Source organism: Rutilus rutilus (assembly GCF_951802725.1).
Source record: "Rutilus rutilus genome assembly, chromosome: 17".
NCBI lineage: Eukaryota > Metazoa > Chordata > Actinopteri > Cypriniformes > Leuciscidae > Rutilus > Rutilus rutilus.
The window spans coordinates 24999008-25021690 of NC_140230.1; the positions used below are offsets into that span (position 1 = coordinate 24999008).

The following is a 22683-nucleotide window of genomic DNA, read 5'->3' on the forward strand; positions in this document are numbered from 1 at the left end:
ATGTTCCACGAGTAGGTTTATTTAAGTGATAATGATCTAATTCTGTGTTCTCAATGCCAGATGTATGAGGATGTATCCTATTACGGCCGTCCATAGCAATGAATGCGACAGCTCCAAAAATCGCGGCAGACACGGTCAGTGGAGAATTGCACGAGGGCATTGATATCCACAGCTGTTCTATTTCATATCAGCTAGCAGGGACAGAGATCCAGGGCTCACCCTCGCTGGCTAACCCTTACCTCGGCAACAAATATGTAATTTGATTTCAATTGGTCCTGAAAGGTAGATGGCAGGCCTTGTTGCAACAACAATGACATCCACACGCTTCACCAGGTTTTCACGTCGAGGGGCACTGCAGTGCTTTTATTATTTATATGTAATTTTTTTTGTTTGTTTTTTTCAGAGCAAAGAACTGCATTTTTTTTTTTTTTTGCCTGGTTGGATCCCAGGAAAGGCTCCAGGGTGGAGGGGGCGCAGGGTGTGTATAGGCACGTAAGTTTTTCGGCCAATCGGGGAATAATTTACTTACATTTACCATCTGCATAATAAGCTGGGCAGCTAATGACGGTGCTGGCCGGCCGAAGACAAGGTGGCATGCCTTCAGATTTAATGGGTGTGCAGAAGAAACTTCCAATGCTTTCTGACATCTCTCATAGCAAACTAAATGTGCTCTGGGTCAGGGAGTGTCTATTATGAAAATAAGAGACGAACAAGTCAATTATACTTCGCTGACTGCATTGCCAGGGGTCCTCATTAGAATGATCAGGAAGGTCCATGGCGCTGCGCTCCTCTCCTCTGTGTAGCTCCTGATTAAGCTGTGGAGGAATGACAAGACCCTGTGCTTCCCTTTATCTTATGGAGTGCATCTATAAGAACGTGTTCATGGAGTGGAATCAAATAGACACACAAACAAACCTCATGAGGCTGTACAGGCGCAAGAACGCACTGAGGGGGCAGCATCTCGAAAGCCGGTAAGAAACTGTTGACATGCTCGGATAAAAAAAATGTAAAAAGTGCGAGACAAACTCAGAGGTCAGGAAGCTGATAGCGTCATGGATCACAGTGCATCCAGGAAATATTTTTGGCAGGGGATGTATGAAACTGTCATGCACAGACTGGATGCATGGCTTAGGGTGAGAGGGCGGGGCTAGAGAATGGATCCAAACGAAAAGCCCGGGGTTCGTTGGGTGGATTGGTGTTCAATCCTGCTCGCTTGGCTGGGCTGTTTCTCAGAGCGAGGAGCCTGGGATCCACTGACAGTGACAGGATCTGTGGAGACAGGGTGCAGGGAATCTGGCTTGTTCTTCCTAGTGCTTGTATCCTGTGCAGCACGGCGAAGTCCAGGCACTATTTCATTTATTTGAGCATGTACAAAGACAGCTGCAAATATCATGCCCCTCTACACATAATATATAAAAATGCTTCTACCTACACTACTGTTCAAAAGTTTGGAGTCTGTTATATATTTATTGTTTATGAAAGACGCCTCTTAGGCTTACCAAGGCTGCATTTATTTGATCAAAAATACAGTAAAATATTTTAATCAATTTAATGCATTCTTTCTGAATGAAAACATTTCTTTAAAAATAAGTAAAAATTTATGTGAAGTGGAATAAAAAAAAAGAATAATCTATTCATAAAAATTATTACTGTACATGTGAAAAAACAAACAAAAGAAAAACAAAAAAAATGGTAGTTTATAACAATCTAACAGAATTTTACACACACACACATATACATATACATATACATATACATATATGTATATGAACATATCTATGAAAAGTTTCAGTCTGGATTCAGACCGCATCATAGCACTGAAACTGCGCTCGTTAAAATCACAAATGATTTACTTTTAGCTTCTGACCAAGGCTGTATCTCAATATTAGTTTTACTTGATCTTAGTGCTGCGTTCGATACTATAGATCACACAATACTCTTAGATCGACTACAAAATTATACTGGTGTTCAAGGACAAGCATTAAGCTGGTTCAGATCATACTTATCTGACCGCTACCATTTTGTCTGTTTAAATGGAGAAAAATCGATCATAACTCCAGTAAACTATGGAGTGCCGCAGGGATCTGTGTTAGGCCCTCTATTATTCTCAGTATATATATGATGCCACTTGGAATTATTATAAGGAAACATGGAATTAGTTTCCATTGTTATGCTGATGACACTCAAATATATATTTCATCACGGCCAGATGAAAACGCTAAATTATCCAAATTGACAGAGTGTGTTAACGATATAAAAGATTGGATGACGCGTAATTTTCTTTTATTAAATCCAGACAAAACAGAGGTACTACTTATCGGTTCAAAAAACCACCCGCAAAACCTCTCGCAATACAACTTTAATATAGTAGGATGTCCTGTTACTTTATCCTCTACAGTAAAAGACCTGGGTGTTATACTCGATTGCAACCTGTCTTTCAAAAATCATATTTCTTATGTTACAAAAACCGCCTTTTTCCACCTTAGAAATATTGCTAAGCTACGTAATATGCTATCAGTTTCTGATGCAGAAAAGTTAGTTCATGCATTCATGACCTCGAGACTAGATTACTGTAATGCTTTATTAGCCGGTTGTCCTGCATCCTCAATAAACAAGCTACAGTTAGTCCAGAATGCCGCCGCTAGAGTTCTTACTAGATCAAGAAAATATGATCATATAACACCGATTTTATCATCACTGCATTGGTTACCTATAAAGTTCCGTATTAATTACAAGGTATTGCTACTGACTTATAAAGCCCTAAACGGCTTAGCTCCAGTCTATTTAACGGATCTTCTATCGCCCTATAATCCATCGCGCTCTTTAAGATCACTTAATTTAAGGCTTCTGGTCATACCTAGGATATCCAGAACCACCAAAGGAGGGAGAGCATTTTCACATTTAGCTCCAAAACTCTGGAATAGCCTTCCTGATACTGTTCGTTGCTCAGACTCACTCTCCCAGTTTAAAACTAGATTAAAGTCGCATCTCTTCAGCCAGGCATTCATATAATATTTTTAATCTTACAGTTCAAATTACAATCCGGCCTCTAGTTAATAAATGCCAGAGGAGAACTGGCCCCCGACTGAGCCTGGGTTCTCCCAAGGTTTTTTTTCTCCATTAGGTCACCTGATGGAGTTTTAGGACACCATTAGGTCACTTGATGGAGTTTTTCGGTTCCTTGCCACTGTTGCCTTTGGCTTGCTCAGTTGGGGATATTCTGGGGATATCTAATTTGATTTTATCAATAAATTCCACTAGAAACAAACCTTGTTGTATTATTTTAATTTAATACTGTGAAGCTGCTTTGATACAATCTGTATTGTGAAAAGCGCTATACAAATATACTTGACTTGACACATACACATACACATACACATACACATACACATACACATACACATACACATACACATACACATACACATACACATACACATACACATACACATACACATACACATACACATACATATACATATACACATACATATACACATACATATATATACATATACATATACACATACATATATATATATATATATATATATATATATATATATATATATATATATACATATATATACACACACACACACACGCACGCACACGCACACATGCGCGCACACAGTATCTCAACTCAACATACAACCATTGTCAAAATAGCTGGCAAAAAAGTGAGTACACCCTAAGTGATAAAAGCAGAATGTCGTTTAACCACGCAAAGCCACATGTCCTATTCATCATTTTCATGTTTTTGTCTGCTTGACAGGACCATACACATTTGTGTATCTTGTATCAGAGCAGTTCAAATTTGTGCTTTGAGTACAATTCTCTCATACTGACCACTGGATGTTCAACACGGCACCTCATGGCAAAGAACTTTGAGAATTAGAATTGTTGCTCTCCAGTACAGTTACAGTTAGTTACAGTAGAGTTACAGTACAGGCCAGGGTCATACAGAGATTTTCCAAGACGGGTTCCACTTGTAACAGGCCTCGCAAGGGTCAATGAAAGAAGTTGAGTCCTCGTGCTGTGCGTCAAGTTCAGAAGCTGGCTTCAAAACACAGACGCATGAGTCCTGCCAGCATTGCTTTAGAGGTTGCAGAAGCGGAAGGTCAGCTTGTCAGTGCTCAGACCATGTCACGGTATCAAATGAGGAGAAGGATTTGCAGGTTAACAGTGTTTAATAAAAACATAAACTCACAGCCGTACACAAAATGATAATCCAAACAGGTGACACAGAGAATGCAACAGAACAACCAGTGACATCAAACAATGAACCAGCAAAAGACACACACAAAGACACAGCTTATATATGCAGGTTAATGGGAAACAGCTGGTGACAAATGATCAATGATTAACAGACAGGAGTATGGGAAATGCAGTTCATGATACATATGACAGTGAGGGGAAGAGACATCTGGTGGCAACTCAGGGAACACTAATACAATACAATAAACACAAAACACAGTCTCACACTGTGACAGTACTCCCCCCTAAAAGGAGTGGCTTCCAGACACTCCATAAGACCAAGCACAAAAGTTCAGGTGGGTGGAGGAACGGAGGTGGATCTGGGGGAGGGATGGAGGGTCTAGAACCCCAGGGCGGGGCCGCAGGCGGTGCAGGGAGCCAGGGCGGGGCCGCAGGCGGTGCAGGGAGCCAGGGCGGGGCCGCAGGCGGTGCAGGGAGCCAGGGCGGGGCCGCAGGCGGTGCCGGGAGCCAGGGCGGGGCCGCAGGCGGTGCCGGGAGCCAGGGCGGGGCCGCAGGCGGTGCAGGGAGCCAGGGCGGGGCCGCAGGCGGTGCAGGGAGCCAGGGCGGGGCCGCAGGCGGTGCAGGGAGCCAGGGCGGGGCCGCAGGCGGGACCAGAGACCAGAACGGCGCTGGAGACCAGGGTGGTGCTGCAGGCATCTCCAGACACCAGAGCCGAGCTGCAACCCATGGTGGTGCTGGCGGTAACAGGAACCTGGGCAAAGAAGCACAAGAGGCCCTATGGGCCAGGTTAGCTAGGGCAGACAGTTCAACTAGCTTGGGGTCGGCCATCTTGGGCCAGGCAGAGAGTTCAAGGAGCTCGGGGACGGCCATCTTGGGCCGGGCAGAGAGTTCAAGGAGCTCAGGGACGGCCATCTTGGGCCGGGCAGAGAGTTCAGGGACCTCGGAGTCATCCATCTTGGGCAGGACGGAGAGACTTTCAGTCGTGACAGGAAGTGCAGTAGACTCATGTTCAGACCTCTCAGCTGTGACAGGAAGTGCAGTAGACTCAGGTTCAGACCTCTCTGCCGTGACAGAAAGTGCAAGAGATTCAGGTTCATATTCCTCAGCCGTGACAGGAGGTGCAAGAGACTCAGGTTCATCTTCCTCAACCGTGACAGGAAGTACAGTAGACTCAGGTTCAGACCTCTCCGTCGTGACAGGAAGTGCGAGAGACTCAGGCTCAGACCTCTCAGCCGTGACAGGAAGTTCAAGAGACTCCGATTCAGACTTAACGGCCGATTCAGGTTCATGGGCTTGAGAGACATCTTGCTGAACAGAAGAGCAGAAAGCAGACCACACACACCACAGAGCCATGGTAAACACAGGAAATACTGAGTCCAATGAACATACCTCTGGTGCCTTCCTGAGAACAGGTGCAGGCATGATGATAGCCCTCCTTAGAACAGGTGACGCTGAGACAACAGCCATCTGGAGTGTAGGGGCAGGTATAACCCCAGCAGTCTCAAAAATAGGTGCAGGCATAGTGACAGCCATCTTGGGTACTGCTGCTGGCTTGGCGGCGGCCATTTTGAGGACGGGTGCAGGCTTGGCAGTGGCCCTCGTGAAAACCGGCATCGGGGTTGGAAGGCCAGCCCTCCGCACTGACCTTAATGGAGTCTCTGCCAGACTAGACCTCAGACGCTGGGTTCTGGCATGGATAGGAGAGAAAGGTGAGGCAGCCATCCTGTGAAGTGGCTCTGGTGCGGCAGCCATCTTGTGAAGTGGCTCTGGTGCGGCAGCCATCTTGTGAATAGGCTTGGGTCTCCTCTCCATCTCCCTCTCTCGTGGCCGACGCTCGGGAAAGAGTGAAACAATCATGTCTCTAGCACTCGCTACATCCATAATTGGCTCGGGTGTGGCAGCCATCTTGTGAAGAGGCTCAGATGTGGCAGCCATCTTGTGATATGACTCGGGTGTGTATTCCCGCAGGCCCAGAGTCCCAACACACAATGACCGGTGCGCACTACCTCCCCTCAAAAAATTGCTTGGACGGGGTCTCCTCCCTGACCTCCGAGAAGAATTCACCTTAGTCTTGGAAAAGACCCGAATCATCTCCCCGGTAAGTGCCTTGAAAGAGGCACAGCATGGGTCCCGTCTCTCCCACACCTCTGTTCCCCATGTGGCTGCTGGACCGGTCAGCAGCAGTAGCACGAACGCTACTTTCGATTCCTCAGTTTCGAAAGTCCTGTGATGCATATCTAGATGCAGAGAACACTGATTAATAAAGTCTTCACATAACTTAGGCTCACCAGCGTATCTCTCAGGGAAGTCCGTGCTAGGCTCCGGCTGACCACTCGACTCCGTGGGGTTGGGGGAAATGGATGGTGTGGGCGACACGGAACCACTCTGCAACAACAGGAGCTGTTGTTGCAAATCCGCCACCCTGGTACTCAGTGCCTCTCTCACCCGCTCCAAGTTGCTCTCCTGTGTCAGATCCATAGCAGTGATACAAAAATAACTCCGGCTACAAATAACTCCTGTGGCTGATAACCCGCTCCTTCCTTAATGGCTGGTTCATTCTGTCACGGTATCAAATGAGGAGAAGGATTTGCAGGTTAACAGTGTTTAATAAAAACATAAACTCACAGCCGTACACAAAATGATAATCCAAACAGGTGACACAGAGAATGCAACAGAACAACCAGTGACATCAAACAATGAACCAGCAAAAGACACACACAAAGACACAGCTTATATATGCAGGTTAATGGGAAACAGCTGGTGACAAATGATCAATGATTAACAGACAGGAGTATGGGAAATGCAGTTCATGATACATATGACAGTGAGGGGAAGAGACATCTGGTGGCAACTCAGGGAACACTAATACAATACAATAAACACAAAACACAGTCTCACACTGTGACAGACCATACACCAAACACTGCAACAAGTCGGTTTGCATGGCCATCGTCCCAGAAGGAAGCCTCTTCTGAAGCTGGCTCACAAGCAGTTTGCTGAAAGTAACCTGTGCAAGAGCATGAATTACTGGAACCATGTCCTCATTGTCCTGTGGCCTGATGAGACTAAGATACACTTGTTTGGCTCAGATGGTGTTCAGCATGTATGGCGACGCCCTGGTAAGGCGTACCAAGAAAATTGTGTCTTGGCTACAGTCAAGCATGGTGGTGGTAGCATCATGGTCTGGGGCTGCATGAGTGCTGCTGGTACTGGGAGCTGCGCTTCATTGAGGGAAGCATGGATTCCAACATGTACTGTGTTATTTTGAAGCAGAACATGATGCCCTCCCTTTAGAATCTGGGCCGAACGGCATGATAACGACCATAAACACACCGCCAAGATGACAACTTGCTGAGGAAGCTGAAGGTGAAGGTGATGGAGTGGCCAAGTATTTCTCCAGACCTGAACCCTGTTGAGCACCTGTGGGGCATCTTTAAGCGGAAGGTGGAGAAGCGCTACGTGTCTAACATCCATCAGCTCCGTGATGTCATTACTGAGGAGTGGAAGAGGATCCCAGAAACAACCTGTGCAGTTCTGGTGAATTTAGGATTAAGGCAGTGCTATATCAGCGCTGCTCACAAAAAATATTGACACTTTGGACAGAGTTTTGACATGTTCACTTAGAGTGTGCTCACTTTTGTTGCCAGCTATTTTGACAATAATGGCTGTATGTTGAGTTATTTTCAGAGGACAGTAAATATATACTACTATACAAGCAGCACTATATATATATGAAATATATATATACACACACATACATAATATTTCATTCAAATTTTTACAAAGATAAATAATCTATTATTCACATTTCTAAGGGTTCATTGATATTACAGATACATGCTGTGATAATCCAATCTTTACTTATTTTATGAATCTAGCTTTGAGAAAAGATGGAAAAAAAAAAGTTTTATGAACTGACCATTTTTTCTTTCCATTTAGTTTCTGAGGTTCTTTTCCCCTCTTTGCATTCCTCTAAAGGAAAAATCAATGCCAGCTATGTATACGATTTTATTTCACTGCATTTTCAGCACAAAGTACAAAAGGTGCTCTCCAACATATTTTTTCACGACCTCCCTTAGGTGCTCTTTGAAACAGATGATTTAATCAATGACATGTTATTTCCTAAATTTGTTCTGGCACCAAATCCACTAATAAACAGACTCTAAATCGACATTCCCTGAGGTTTTCAAAAGGCCATGCTCTCGTGTTACCTGAAGGGAAATTGAGAGACATAGTGAGCACTCCAGAGTACATGCAACATCCAGCGCTCATGTTAAAAGACAAAGCCCTCATCCCCCTTCCTGCTGTTGTGCAGACTTAATATAGCTCAAGGCTACGCAAATTTACGTCTTGACCTCCTTAAGTTGCCAAATCATGCAGAATAAAAAAGCATTTTTTTCTGCTGCTGTCTGTCCTTATATGAGAATATTCTTGTTATGATAATTGGAAATCCAGTTATTTCCCTCCAGTGTGCATTTTAAAATATGAGCCAGCGTGTGCAACCAAACCAACTTTAACCAGCATTACCAACCTGTGTCTCATCACGATAATTGGGTTTTTGAGTTGACTTGACTGGATGACAGCGATGCCTCGAAGATTCATCGTGGCAGTCTCTTTAACCAACAGTGCGTCTCAGGAGGAGGCATTTAATTAGGGAACTTAAAACAAGGTCAGTTTTTGGCAAATGTTTGCTTATCCACACGTCCCTCCACGTCCTGCTTAAATCCAGGTTAAAATATAATTGCAAAAAAAAAAAAAAAAAGTATATATATATATATATATATATATATATATATATATATATATATATATATATATATATATATATATATATATATATATATATATATATATATATATATATATATATATATATATATACATACACACACACAAGATGTTTAAGATGCATTTGTTATTAAAAAATTATTTTAAACATCTTTTTTTTCTAACACTGGTTCTAGACTGACTTTCTTAAAGTGAGTCAGCAGAATAAAACTGTTTTGAAAGATATTTATAAAAATTAGCGCAGAGCCAATTTGCAGACATTTCTTTAAGAGATCAGTTTAGTAAAATGTAACCAAATTCAAAGGAATTTCAATTTCTGAAATTACTAGCATAAAAAAAATCTAGTCTAGCAATTATTAATGAGAGGAAATAATGAAATCAAAAATAATGTTTAAAACCTATAGGGTTACATCGATATTAAAAATTTGGCCGATACTGATAAGTCAATTATTTTCATGTAATGGATAACCAATAACCAATGAATGGCCAATATTAAAAATGACTAATAAATGCTACAAGTGAATTTATGCATCACAACGTGAACAGTTTGAACAATTGTTGTTAATTTTGAGATTAGCTAAAGATTACATTTAAAAGTGTTATTCAGTTTTTGACGTTTTTAAAGACAAATTTTATGAGAGCAATGAGCATTAGTTGATGGCAAAGGTAGTCTAAATGTGAAAATATGTGAAATGAGTATACAACACCTACCAACCACACACACACACACACACACACACAAAAATCATCTTGCTTCCTCTGCATGTTACAAATACTGTTGGCTCTTTAAAAAAATTGAAAGCATCTGCTAAATACATACAGTAATCGACCAATAACAATAATGTCTGCCAGTAAAATTATGATACTGATTTAACATGCAGTGCTATTAAAACCTTCAAAAGATACAGCATTAAACAACAGGAAGTAAAAAAAGCAAAACAATGCAATGTGAAGAGTAGGAAAATTGTGCCTGTTATCACATGCTGCTTAACCTATGCAAGAAAACTAGTAGACTAGTAGTAGCAGTAGTAGTAGTAGTAGTAATAATAATAATAATAGTAGTATACTGTTGTTACAATGTCTGATAGGAAATTAGATGATTTAAGACAACAATCATTGCAATTATTTGTGCCTCTGGTATTAGATATACATCTCTAGGTCATGACTTAGGCTATCTAACAATGTTCTTCAAAGACCATATTTTATCCTCCACCTACGCTCATGTTCACACCTCACAAACCAGAAAAGCAACCTGGAGGGGAGTCGTACAGCGTTCATAATTTCACAAGAGTGGAGATGTCACTGTGAGAGGAGAGGGATAAACAATAATCTTTCTAATGCAGAGGATCCACAGCAGCCTAACTGAGTCACTCCAGTACCACAGTTCTCTGTGCATCAAAGCACATGATTAGGAAGCGGCTAAGGCCCTTTGAAAGAGAGAAGTTGTGTGTCTGCTGTTTCCCCTGCAGTTATTTACAAACTGTCCTTGATCAAGTTAAAATTTTTACTATGTCCCATTTACATTTAGAAGAATTGAATCCCTGATATATTAATTTGGTGTTCTATAAGAAAGACTAAAGATGAACGTACTTCTTTCTTACCTCATGTAACTCAGTCTACTACAAATATAAGCCATTTTAATATCTTATTGACTTAACGTTCCAGTTTCAACCGACCCTGTTAAAGGGGTGGTATAATGCCCTTTTCACAAGATGTAAAATAAATCTCTGATGTCCCCAGAGTGTGTGTGTGTGAAGTTTTAGCTCAAAATACCCCACAGATATTTTTATATAGCATGTTAAAGTTGTCACTTTTTGAGGGTTGGCAAAAACCCACCCTTTTGTGTCTGGCCCTTTAAATGCCATTATGCTGCTGCTCCCGACACAGAGGGCGGGGCTTCAAGAGCTCATGTATTAGCAGCTCCGATTACCTCACGCAGAGACACACTAAAATGTCAGAAACTGTTCTGCCTTTTATGTTTAAACTGAGTCAGACAAAGATGGAGAGACTCAAGAAGAAGTGACAACACGTAGAATACAACAGGACGTCTCTGAATGGTTAGTTGTTGAATTTATATTGCTGATGTGGAGTTAACTATCTTCAATTAGCATATTCTGTCATGATAATCTATAAATCGCTCGTATAGGAACTGTTGTGAGATGCACACAGAGTGACTTTCTATTGCATGTGAAAAGATGGATGCTAGTTTGAGCGGACTCACAAATGTGTTCGACTATAACAACTCTTCCTCTTCTCAACATGGACTGCGTGTTCCCGGGGGGTGGGGTTTATGTAAATTTTAGGGTTGATGATGTCACTAACCCTGGAGGAATGTAGTCCCTACCAGCCGTTTGTTAGTCCTTAAAAACGATTTCCTTAAAAGCAAATATCTCCCTTTGCTTTGAACTTTGAGCGTTACAACTTTGCAGTTGTTGTTTATGCCCAAAAAGCAACATTACACCCTAACTAAAGTTAGAAAAGTGAAATCATACTCATCCACCCCTTTAAGGGTAATCTACTTTTTAATATTATTCATCATAGTAATTTTGCCCAAGGTATGGTACGATTACTAAATGATATACCTCTGTCTTCTCACACTAACTCATCCATAGGAAGATCCAGCCTGATCTCACGGCAATTCGTACGAATTCTACGAGGTGGCTAATTCGTACGAATTCATACGACCTCACTCGTACGAATTAGTAAGATTTTTGCTAAATCGTACATATTTTACAAATTGCCCAATTGAATTCATACGAATGACCTACCCCTGACCCCGCCCCTAAACCTACCCATCACGTGGGTTTAGACAAATCGTACAAATTCGTACGACCTCACCCGTAGCCACCTTTTTATCACTCGTACAAATTCGTACGAATTGGTCGTGAGATAGCGTTGGAAGATCCCTGGTTTCTTGTTTAAAGATCAAGAATAGGCCTTAACAACAGACCTTTCCTGACCTCAACCTGTTTGTCTTTTCTAACGCAAAAAATAAAATAAAAAATTTTCAAGAAAGAGCTTCAAAAGAGATCTCAACAATATCATAAACGGACCTCAAATTTGTAAAGACACCGACGTCTGCGATAAGTCAGTTCACTACTGCTGGCATTTAGCTTTCACCCCTGTGAGGGTTCAGTGAGTTTAGGAATACGTAAGGCTTTAACCTTGTGAATTTCACCAATTCTGCAACTGCCACAACTTCTGAGCAATCTAGTGACAACTAACTGGTGGGACTCCTCTGTCCCTGACAAACACCAAACACTTAAAGCTCAAAGACTTTTTGTAATTTTAATAAATGCAATTTGTAACTCCAATGCCTACAATAAGGTGAATTAACAAAAATGCAGCCTTGCCAGCCAGAAAGAATAAGGAAGATGGTACAAAAGATAAAAGATACTTGAAAAAGGGCCAGGGCTTAAATTAGTGGCTCTCCAGAACTGTGACTAAATCAGAACAGCTCAAAAGAAAAAAATAGCATCAGCTTTGCTTCTGGCAGCCTTGGGGAATTATTTTCTCTTGCCATATCAAAATATACATTTAAATATACACACACACACACACGTGTATATAATTGTCATTTTGGGGTAGATGGTGTACATGACCCATTCATTACACCATTCAACTCCATTTAGCTGCCTAAACTGCAAGGCAAAGGTGTTGAAAAGGTGCTTCCTCATCAACAAACTAATTTACAAACCAAGCCTTTGTTCAAGACTGTATTTACTGCATGATGGAAGTATTTATCCAGCTACGTGGTTCCGGTCGAATGATCCTGTGTGGAAAGCTGTCTGGTCCAGATTCTTTCTAGCCATTTAACTCTGCTAATGGCCTCTCTGCTGCACCAAATGGCCCTTCTCTCCGCTCCGCCACACAGTCGTCAAACTGATATGCCCTAATGTAAATATTTGGACCTGTACCCCCACCCCCTCCAAAGGGCAGAAAAAGAGCTGTTTAATTGATATACTGCACACTCAAATGGGTTTAACTTCTAGGAGAAGAGGTGAGTGTCAGGAGCAGAACAAAAGATCACACCAGAACAGACCTCTAAAGTGCTGGTGTTATGTATAGTGACCTTATGTGGGAATATCCATCTTTCTACTCCTCTAGATCACAAGATAATATGACCTGGTTCATCCCTGAATGGTTCAACTCACAGACAGGGCAAAACAAATAAGTGACAGTGAAAGAATGATGGTAGGAAGGGTGAAAAAAGCCTACTTAAAAACATAGACCAACCTTATAAGGCACTACTGTCATTTCCACTTTGGAAGCTTAAAAAAATTACCTTACTGTTGTAAAAGCTTTGAGAGTTATTCTATAATCCTGAAGAGAGAATGAGACACTACTGTATATGAGACAAATGTCCATTTTGCGGTTTTCTTGTGATGGAATTCAACATGATATTGAACTTGAACTTCTCCTTTATTACTTCAATGTAGGCAATTAAAAATATATAAAAAAAAATTAAAAAATTTTTTTAATTAAGCATTAAATATATGTTCAAAATGAAGACAGGAATTTGAAGAACATTAATATTTTTGTTGCTTAATATAGTTTAAATTCTTCAAAATATTAAGCAGTACAACTCTTTTCAACATTAATAATAAGATTTTTTTTTTTTAACACAAAATCAGATTATTAGACAGATTTCTGAAGGATCATGTGACACTGAAGACGAGTAATGGCTGCTGAAAATTCAGCTTTGCCATTATAGTAATAATTTTAAAATATATTTACATTACATACATTACTATTTCACCGAATAAACTATGTATACACACATTGTTACAAACAGTGCACTAATGTAAGGATTGTGGTCATTTTATGAATTGCAGGGTAATCTTTTCTAATACTTTGTTAAAGTTAAAAAGTGCCATAGTACACACACATTTAGTTTGCATATTAAACACCCTCTGGGTAATCTAGGTCAAAGTGTCAGTCATTGAGGCGTGTGGCTCGGGATTGTCTTCACACCTTCCCTGTGCTCGGGCTAATGGACTATAATTAGCAAATTTACTGGTCAGTAATTCAATTTTGATTGTTTTTTCTCCTCTCTTTGCTCCAGTGAATGTTGGAGCTCTCACCCTGCACTAAGTGTCAAGTCCAATCAACCTGGTGCGAGACGAGACCCAATTAGCACTGTGGGGCGATCTCTCAAAAAAAAAGGAGCCTAAAGGGGACATGTCCCGGGGACATAATTGAATGGGACACCAGCTTTCATTTGGGTCTATACATTGGGAAAACTGGTCTGCGCATAGTTAGTCCTAAATTGTTGGTTTTGATTGTTACTAACAAAATAGATACAAATATTTATCACTTAACAGACACTTATCCAATTCAACAGACAGTACACCAGTCATATTGATGACTGAGCAACTTCTTGGGATGAACTACCTTGTCTAGTGCTGGATTGCGGTATTAAGTAGAAATAAATAAAATGGCCTACTCATTGCTTAATGAGACATACAAACAAAAAAAAGTTATGTTTACTCAAAGAGTTCCACCATCGTACCATATATATTCTCCTTTACCTGCTCTGAGCAAAGTGTTACAGGCATTGAGGCAATTATCTCCTCTATTCAGTCTATTATTCTTACAGTCTTCATTGTAGTGTTGAATGACTAACAAGGAAGACCTTCAGATCCTATTACCGCAGAACATTCCACAATGAAAGCCTAAACTTCTAACCTTTTATGATTCTCCCGGCTAGGATTAATAGGACACCAGAGTTCCAACCCGCATCCAACCAGCCCAGCGTATTAGCACCATTCAGACCCAATAACTTGCAATCTCTGTAGCTGGGTCTATCACATGGACTTTACTTAAATGTGAGGTGGCACTGCTGGGCCAAAGACCTGCCTCAGTTTACCAGTGCCTCTGGTCATGGCCTGTGATATCTCTGTCCAGTCCTGTTGCCCCGGGTCATCTTTAGCTGGACGACCCAGAAACGAGCAACCAACCGCTCTATCACACATCCCCCTCGGGAAAAGCTGGTGGGTGTCACCAAGGCGTTTGCGAATTAACTCCTCAGAGGAGCAAGAAAGAACTTAGTGGTCTGCCACAGAAGAAAAGATTATATAGTGCACTTATACTCTTATTTATTGGAAACACCAATACATGATTGTTAAATAATTTCATGCAGCTAAAGAATATTTACTACACCAACTAAAAAGAAAGGCAATATCATATCATGAGATATCAATATAATATTGTACGACCAAGTCCCTGCTGACAGAACTAGTCTTATCTAATTGGATTACTTTTATAACCATACATTGTTGACCTTTCCATCCTCTTCTCTTGGATCTTTCAGCCTTTACTCATCTAAGGTGATGGTTGGAGGTGTGTGGTGCCAAAGCTTGTGCTATTCAGTGACCTGGAACTGGAGCAAACAGATAAGAACACCATAATAAAAACTCAGCTAGTATACATGCCTCTCTTAAAATAGCTGGGTAACATCTCAACACCATTAAAACACAGTTTCACTGAGAAACCACAATTACACACACACACATACTCTCTACCAATAGGCCTCTGCAATTTTTATATTATGCACCTATACAAGCCTATTATTGTTATGACACCCTGGTGATCCCAGGGGCCTTTTTCAATTAAGCCGCTGGCTGTTTACAGGTATTGTGCAGGACTTGTTGTACCCATACAGCCGGCGCTCTTGGCTATTGTGCCAGGCCACAATGGTTAATGAGCTATCTACCCATGAGGACCAAGCAGAACAAATAGACAATGTGCTCTTCCCTCCTACAAAACTCATACACACAGACAATACACTCCACCTCAGCCACCGAGCACACCAATCCAAGACCGACTACTGTAAATATAGGCCACTGCGAGTTCTCTCCTTTGATCTCTGTTTGCATTTCAACATCAAATGAGCTGACCTAACCTTCTCCTTGGGCCATTTAAATGATAATGTGTAGCAGGGACTGGTTTGGGCAGCCATTCATTTCAAGGTCAAGAGGGCGATCAGACATGCTCTCTCTGGATTAGCACAAGACAACAAATGTGTTTTTAACCAACCAAATGCACACTGGAGTTCAGTTTTGTCACTGTTTGATTGCATAAGATATGCTTTGGCCAGAACTGGTCAACGAACGAAATTACTGATGTGACGAACCAAAGCTTAACTTAGGTTTCATTCACATTAGAGTAGAAATAATAATTCCCAATAACAATTGTATACATCATAACTTACATCATGCATTTAAACAAGATTCAAAACAATTTATACTTTATGTGACCAGACAAGCATTTGTACGGAATACTTAAAGTAACTTTGCGTTCACTCGCAAAATCTTTGCGTTCGCTCGAAAACCTTTACGTTCCCCTGAAAAACGTTGCCTTGGTTCGCAAGACATTTTGCGTTCCCCCAAGAAACATTGCATTTGCTCGCAGAACCTTTTGAGCGTTTGGAGAGTGAACGCAAAGTTTCTCGGGGGAACGCAAAAGTTGAAAAATAGAGAAATAAAATTGCAACTGATATATAGTCACATTGGCCCTCATTTATCAAAAGTGCGTACACCAAATTTCCAGCGTACACCTGGCGTACACCCAAAACCACGGTGACTTTGAGATTTATCAATATGGACGTTGGCGTACGGCACGCTCAAATCCTACGCCAGCTCAGGAGGTGGTGTACGCACGTTTCGAGTGCGGGAATGCGCAGAAAAACAATTTCTAAAACCACACAACGCACTGACAAACTAAAAGATATGATATATTATGACCCACTGTAAAAAAAAACAACAACATAGTAATTATAAACTTAAGTGTTTATTTTTGTGCAACATGGACTTCAATGTTTAATTTGTGTGACTTTACCAAAGCATTTGAATTGTAGGCATATGTATTCCTTAAGTTGCGAGCCTGTGCGCTTTACCTGACGTTTCAAGCCTTGTTAAATACTTTCGCCTGGCTCCGCAGCGCTAGTCTCCGCAGACTGCGCGCGCAGCTCCCCAAACGGACGAGGCGTTTATATTCGACGCGCTCGCCGTTGTACTATTCTTTGAAACGATGGTTAGGCCAGGGTTAGGCCCGGCAGGTGTGCACGGGGTTTAGTAATGAAAGGCTTTCAATGACCAAAAAAAAAAAAAATTCAGACTGACAAAATAATAAAAATGACATTCTTCTTCTTTTAAATAATAATAATAATAATAATAACGACATTCTTCTTCTAAATAACAATACGCGTCATTAATAATAAAAATCTAGAAATCTATTTTGTTTCTTTCCACTTCCCTGGTTTCGCTTTCTCTTTCTCAAAGAAGTTTCTCTTCTTTGCCGTCTTCCGTGTGTCCATGGCGTAAAATGAGGGCGTGGGGGGAGCGGAGACTTGAATATATAGGGGCGTGTTATTCTAATGACGCTCGTTTTCAGCCGCGGCATTTATCAAGGGCAGGTATTGCGTACACCTGGATTTCAAAGGTACGCACAGCTTCATAAATCAGGCGATTAGAGGAGTGTAAGCATAATCTTACGCCAATATATACGCCCGTTTCTACGCAAGAATGATAAATGAGGGCCATTGTGAGAAACAAAGGCAAAATTGTGAGACAAAGACACAATTGCAAAATATAAAGATGTACAGTATAAGAGATAAAAAGTCGAAATTACAAGAAACAGTAGAAATGACGAGACCGTAAAAATTGAGAGACATCACCCTGCCTGATATAAATATGCATTTGCGAAATATAAAGTGATAAGACAAAATTACAAGAAAGTGAGATAGACCACACCGCCTGAAATACGCAATTGCGAGACATACAAGTCATATGAGACAAAGTCACATTGGAAGATTTGATTTATATAACACACAATTAATTTAATTTTGTGTAAACTTTAATTACGAAAAATAAATAAAGTATTTTATAGGCAGAAGCAGGCTTACGTACAAACAAGCTAGACCAGCAGTACAAGCCCTTCAGAAATAGAACATTACCAACGTAAAAATGAATGTTTAAGCTATAACTGAATGTCATACACAGACAGGCAGGATTATCAAATGAACAGAAAAGCAAATGCACACAGATTCACATTCTTCCCAAAGCGTTGTGAGTGGCCCGTCGGGTAGGTGACATCTTCTGACTCACGCTACAACAGAGTGCATATACAGGAAGCCAGAGCAAATCCAGTTGCCCCTTGAGCAGCAGGTAAGGAGATAAAATGCTGGCTGGATTTACATGCCACAAGTGATGCAGAGAAAGAGCCACCTCGCTCCACACCGTCACATCAAAGCTGGCCAGGTTATTAACGGGGCATGAAGAGCACTGGAGACCTCACTCGTATCACACACACATCACATCTCAGCACGATGGACTCAAAATGGACAACACACACACACACAATATTTTAAATGTCTAATTCTGACATTAATGTGAGGCCCTGACCATTGTCAATGCCTCTCACAATTCATTAAGCAACTTATTGGGCAAAAGATTCAAAATGCATGTTAATTTAATGGGGTTTCTGGTTAGGGGAAATTATATAAAAAAAGCTTTGATGTTCACAAAACTTGGCAGTCAATCATTTTGCACTGAATTTCAGCTTTGAGGAACAATGAGGGATCTATTGTTTCTAACACATGCATGTTAATGTCCTCCATTAGAATGCATGTAATCATTTCAAAAACCATTAAAGTGGCCCGGCTCGTGTTCGGTACAGGTGATTTCTGCGCCCTTTGTCTTTTAATCTGCTTCTAAGGTTAATTTGTGATCATGTACATCCTAAACTGTTACAAAGCTAGATCAGTCCAATATAACGGAGATAACTAACGATAACTACATTAGCATCCACCCCAATGCACGATAATGTTCTATTTATTATAAGCACACACTGCACTTAGGTCGTCTACTGCTTTAAATGCTCGAGCTCTTTAAAGCAGGATGGGCTATGATTGTTTTTTTGATCGTCACCTCGAACAAAATCCTTCTGAAAATGATTCTACCAATATTGTTCCTCTGTGCTGTTATCGTTATAGTTGTGATGTGGACTCTGCTGTTCTTTTATATTAAGAATGGTTTTTAAAATAAGTCTTTATTATTATAGTTATCATCCTGGGTGTGAACGGGCCTTTACCCAAAAAACACTCCACCAGTAAACAACAGTCTTATTAGACTAAAGGGCATTAGACTTAACTATACCAGGCAAGTATGCCCATGGCAAAAGCGTTTCGACAAGATACGTGACAACAGGTTAAAACAATGCCCACCCACACTGATTCAATTAACATGCAAACAAACTCTGATGAGGCTGTTAAAACGACATATGAGATGACATTTTTCTCACTGAGTCTGAGAGTGGAAGCACGCTGACATTTATGCAGGCAAACTGAAGTGATAGATTGAGGTCAGACGGAGAACTGCGTCTTAGTTTGTCGCATTTTCAGCATGTGTTGATCCATCTGGAGTTGTGGAGGCTGTATAATCAGCACAAGTCACACAAGCATGTGCCGAGGTTGTGGGAGCAGGAAATGTGCACCATGCTTTTGCATAGTCAAATAACAACTCAGTCGAATAAACATTTTTGGTCCACTAAACATCACGGTTACCTCACACAAACTGAGAGGAGTTCTTATGTGGAAGAAACAGCCTTGGAGCCCTATATCGTCATGATATTTTTTGCACTAAATCAATATGAAAATAAAAAGGCATCTAATTAATACTTATAATCATCCTTAAAAATATCCATACTTCACCCCCAAATTAAAAAGTGGTCATTATTTACTCACCCTGATGTCGCTCCAAACCTGCATGACTGGCATCGTTCAGTGGAACATAAAAAGATATTTTGAGAAATGTTTCACTGTTTGTGTGTGTATTTCCCTTTGTGTTCCACAAAAAAAAAAAGGTCATACAGGTTTGTAACAACATGAGGGTGGGTAAATGATGACAGTATTTTCATTTTTGGGTGAACTATCCCTTTAAGACTTAAAGGGTTAGATCACCCAAAATGTTTTATTCTTTTATCATTTACACTCACTTTTTCCAAACCCGTAAGACGTTCGTTAATCTTCAAACCACAAATGAAGATATTTTTAATCAAATTTGAGCAATTTCTGTCCCTCCATTGACAGCTACGCAACTACCAATTTGATGCTTCAAAAAGTTCATAAAGAGATCGTAAAACTAATCCATATGAAATGAGCGGTTCAGTCCAAATTTTCTGAAGAGACACAATCGCTTTATATGATGAACAGATTGAATTTAGGCTTTTATTCACATATTAACATTCATCAATGGACACATCAGTTGTGATAAATGGAAGCTCAAGCATGGTTGCTTGATGTGCGAGAACCAATGAGGTCCATTCTCGTGTGTATTGGAGACAATATGAAATGTATTAATGAATAAAAACTAAAAGGGATTCTTAAAAAAATTTTTTGGATGGACACCCAAAATAAATAAACTGCTCACTTACCTCAGCTAGATGTCCAGTGTTCAGCTGAGGCCATGTGCAGTGGCTCTTCCACACAGTTATTAGTCCGACCTACAGTGTGGAAGCATACACCGCAATGCAACAATGAGTTCAAATCTCATGGTCAAATTGACCATATTTATGGTTTTTACTTTATACCTGTTAGGCAGGCAGGCCCACATTGATTCCACAAACACAAAGGCACCTCGGCCAAGCTGAAGAAATACTGCAGTTGCGAGTTATTTCGTCAAATACAACTTGAAATGCATCACAAACGAGCACAGAGCGGCCTCCAACTTCCAAGGGAGAAAGAAAATGTAATTAAACGCGACTGTACTTCGTGCTCACACTTGTCATCTTGTATCTCAGGCTTTTCAGCACCCTCGCTGCACACATAGCGAGAAGCCTGTTCCAATTAACAAAGAAGTTGTCAGGCCTTTGATTCGCACTTGGTTTCTGCGCGTGGTACCCGCCCGCGAAACAACAGGCTGTCGGGAAAACCTGCGCGCACCATTGCCTCACAGGCGAAAACCTGTGCTGATCTCCTCACAGGTTTCACCATGTACACACACGTCCGGGAATATTAATCTTACATAAACACGATGAAATAACCGAGGTCATTTATCAGAGTGCGAAACTGTCAGTGCCAAATTGTTTTACCTCCTTAAAGACTATAGGCATGTCTTGATTATTATAATATTATTATAATTTATTTTTTTAATAACAAGCATAAGTCAAAAACTCTTCTAATTAAGTACCGTTACATAATAATTTCTTTAAATTTGCCAGTGTAATATTCGCATTTAAGACACTAGAAAGGAGGCCGAAATGGAAGCTGAAGTCCTATTTTAAAATAATGATGGTTTGCTGTATTTATCTCGTTTGCGAATATCACGATAAAAAATTATAAATACACGGACATGACATATAAGTTATTAAATATTAAGTTATTAAATGAATATAGATCTCGGATGAAAGTAGGCCCAGTCAGTTATCAACGACAACAATGACATATCCAGTTCAGCGGTCATTCGACAATTCGGCAATCAGCTATTCCAGGGAACCGTGTCATTTGTAATTAACAGTAGGCCAAAAATAATAAAAGGATATAAGTGCATGAATGTGCACAGAGAGAAATATGATTTTGGTCTTGCATACATTTGACTTAGGCCTAGGACTAAACATGTACTGATTCACTAAATATTGCGTAGGCCTATTTTGCCTCGTTAAAAAAAAAAAAAAGCATCTGCAAACTCTAAGCTGGGAAAATTGTCAGCACATGCCCTCTACTGGTGAACAATTAAACTACTTTTGGGATAGGTCTATATTGTATGTCCAGCTGATGTTTTTGAGATGGGGGTATATGTAGGCTATAGGCATTTTCTGTTTTACAATATAAAGGAAAATGGTTTCACTTGTCATCTGTACACTTCCACTACTGCAGAACAAAGTTTTCTACTAATCTTCTTCTACCAATCATACAACTTATAATTGTGCCACAAATAAATATTTCAGGGAAAATTGACTGTGCAATAAAAAATGTAACAAATTAAAAGAAAATACTCATAATATCAGACATTTTAATAACTCATACAATTAATGAACCGTCAAAATAATATAACAGATGTAAAAACAAAAGCCTTGGTGTGAAAAACATGACACAAACTGGCAGCCGAACTGTTGAGGTGTGAGTAACAAGGCCAGTGCCATATGAAGCAAGTCACAAACAAGGTCAAACAATGTCAGATAGCAGCAGTAGTCAGTCACCACGCTCAGAGACCAGAAGGATGATTCAAAGTTTGAGAAAGGGAAAAATGATGTGATGCGGAAAATACAGGGGCGAAGACTTTGTATAATGTGCTTTAACAGAGATAGAAACAAAGAAGGTAAAATAACCTTCCTATGGCAGAATCTCTATTGATACACTGGAATCACTGACAAAGCCAATAGCAGTTTGTGACTTATATTATTGTATTGAATAGTATTATTGTAATGCATGGTCTCAATAAGCTATGTTGACACTGAAACACTAATATTGACAAGTATTTTAACACATTAGATGGTATTTTGCCTCTGGCTGGTTTACTAGGCCATAGAAGGTATAAGTGAGAGAGAGATAGAGAGAGAGAGAGCGCATGGGGGTGAGTTTCCAGCCATTGCCGCCAGGCATGCTTTAGGTCAGTCCCGGTCCCTGTCTGTCTCTGGTCTGGTTGGAGAATTGATTCCACTCTGGGAGCTGGGGTGCCA

At 40.5% G+C, this 22683-nt stretch overlaps 1 protein-coding gene and 1 long non-coding RNA gene across 3 annotated transcripts in view; one reads left to right on the plus strand and one right to left on the minus strand.

Annotated features, from left to right (window-relative positions):
• Window positions 1–21002, minus strand: part of LOC311275914 — a 62756-nt gene extending 41754 nt beyond the window's left edge. Inside the window, exons 1-2 of one of the 2 annotated variants that reach the window (XR_014625007.1) lie at window positions 20596–21002; window positions 20440–20508 (exon numbers count right to left, since the gene is read on the minus strand). This is a non-coding gene — a long non-coding RNA (uncharacterized lncRNA). The remainder of the gene's footprint in view (window positions 1–20439; window positions 20509–20595) is intronic. The other variant, XR_014625008.1, reaches the window with a different exon arrangement.
• The window catches only part of cnr2 (cannabinoid receptor 2), a 302290-nt gene that overhangs the window by 70703 nt on the left and 208904 nt on the right, over window positions 1–22683 (plus strand). The gene's annotated exons all lie outside the window — the stretch shown is intronic.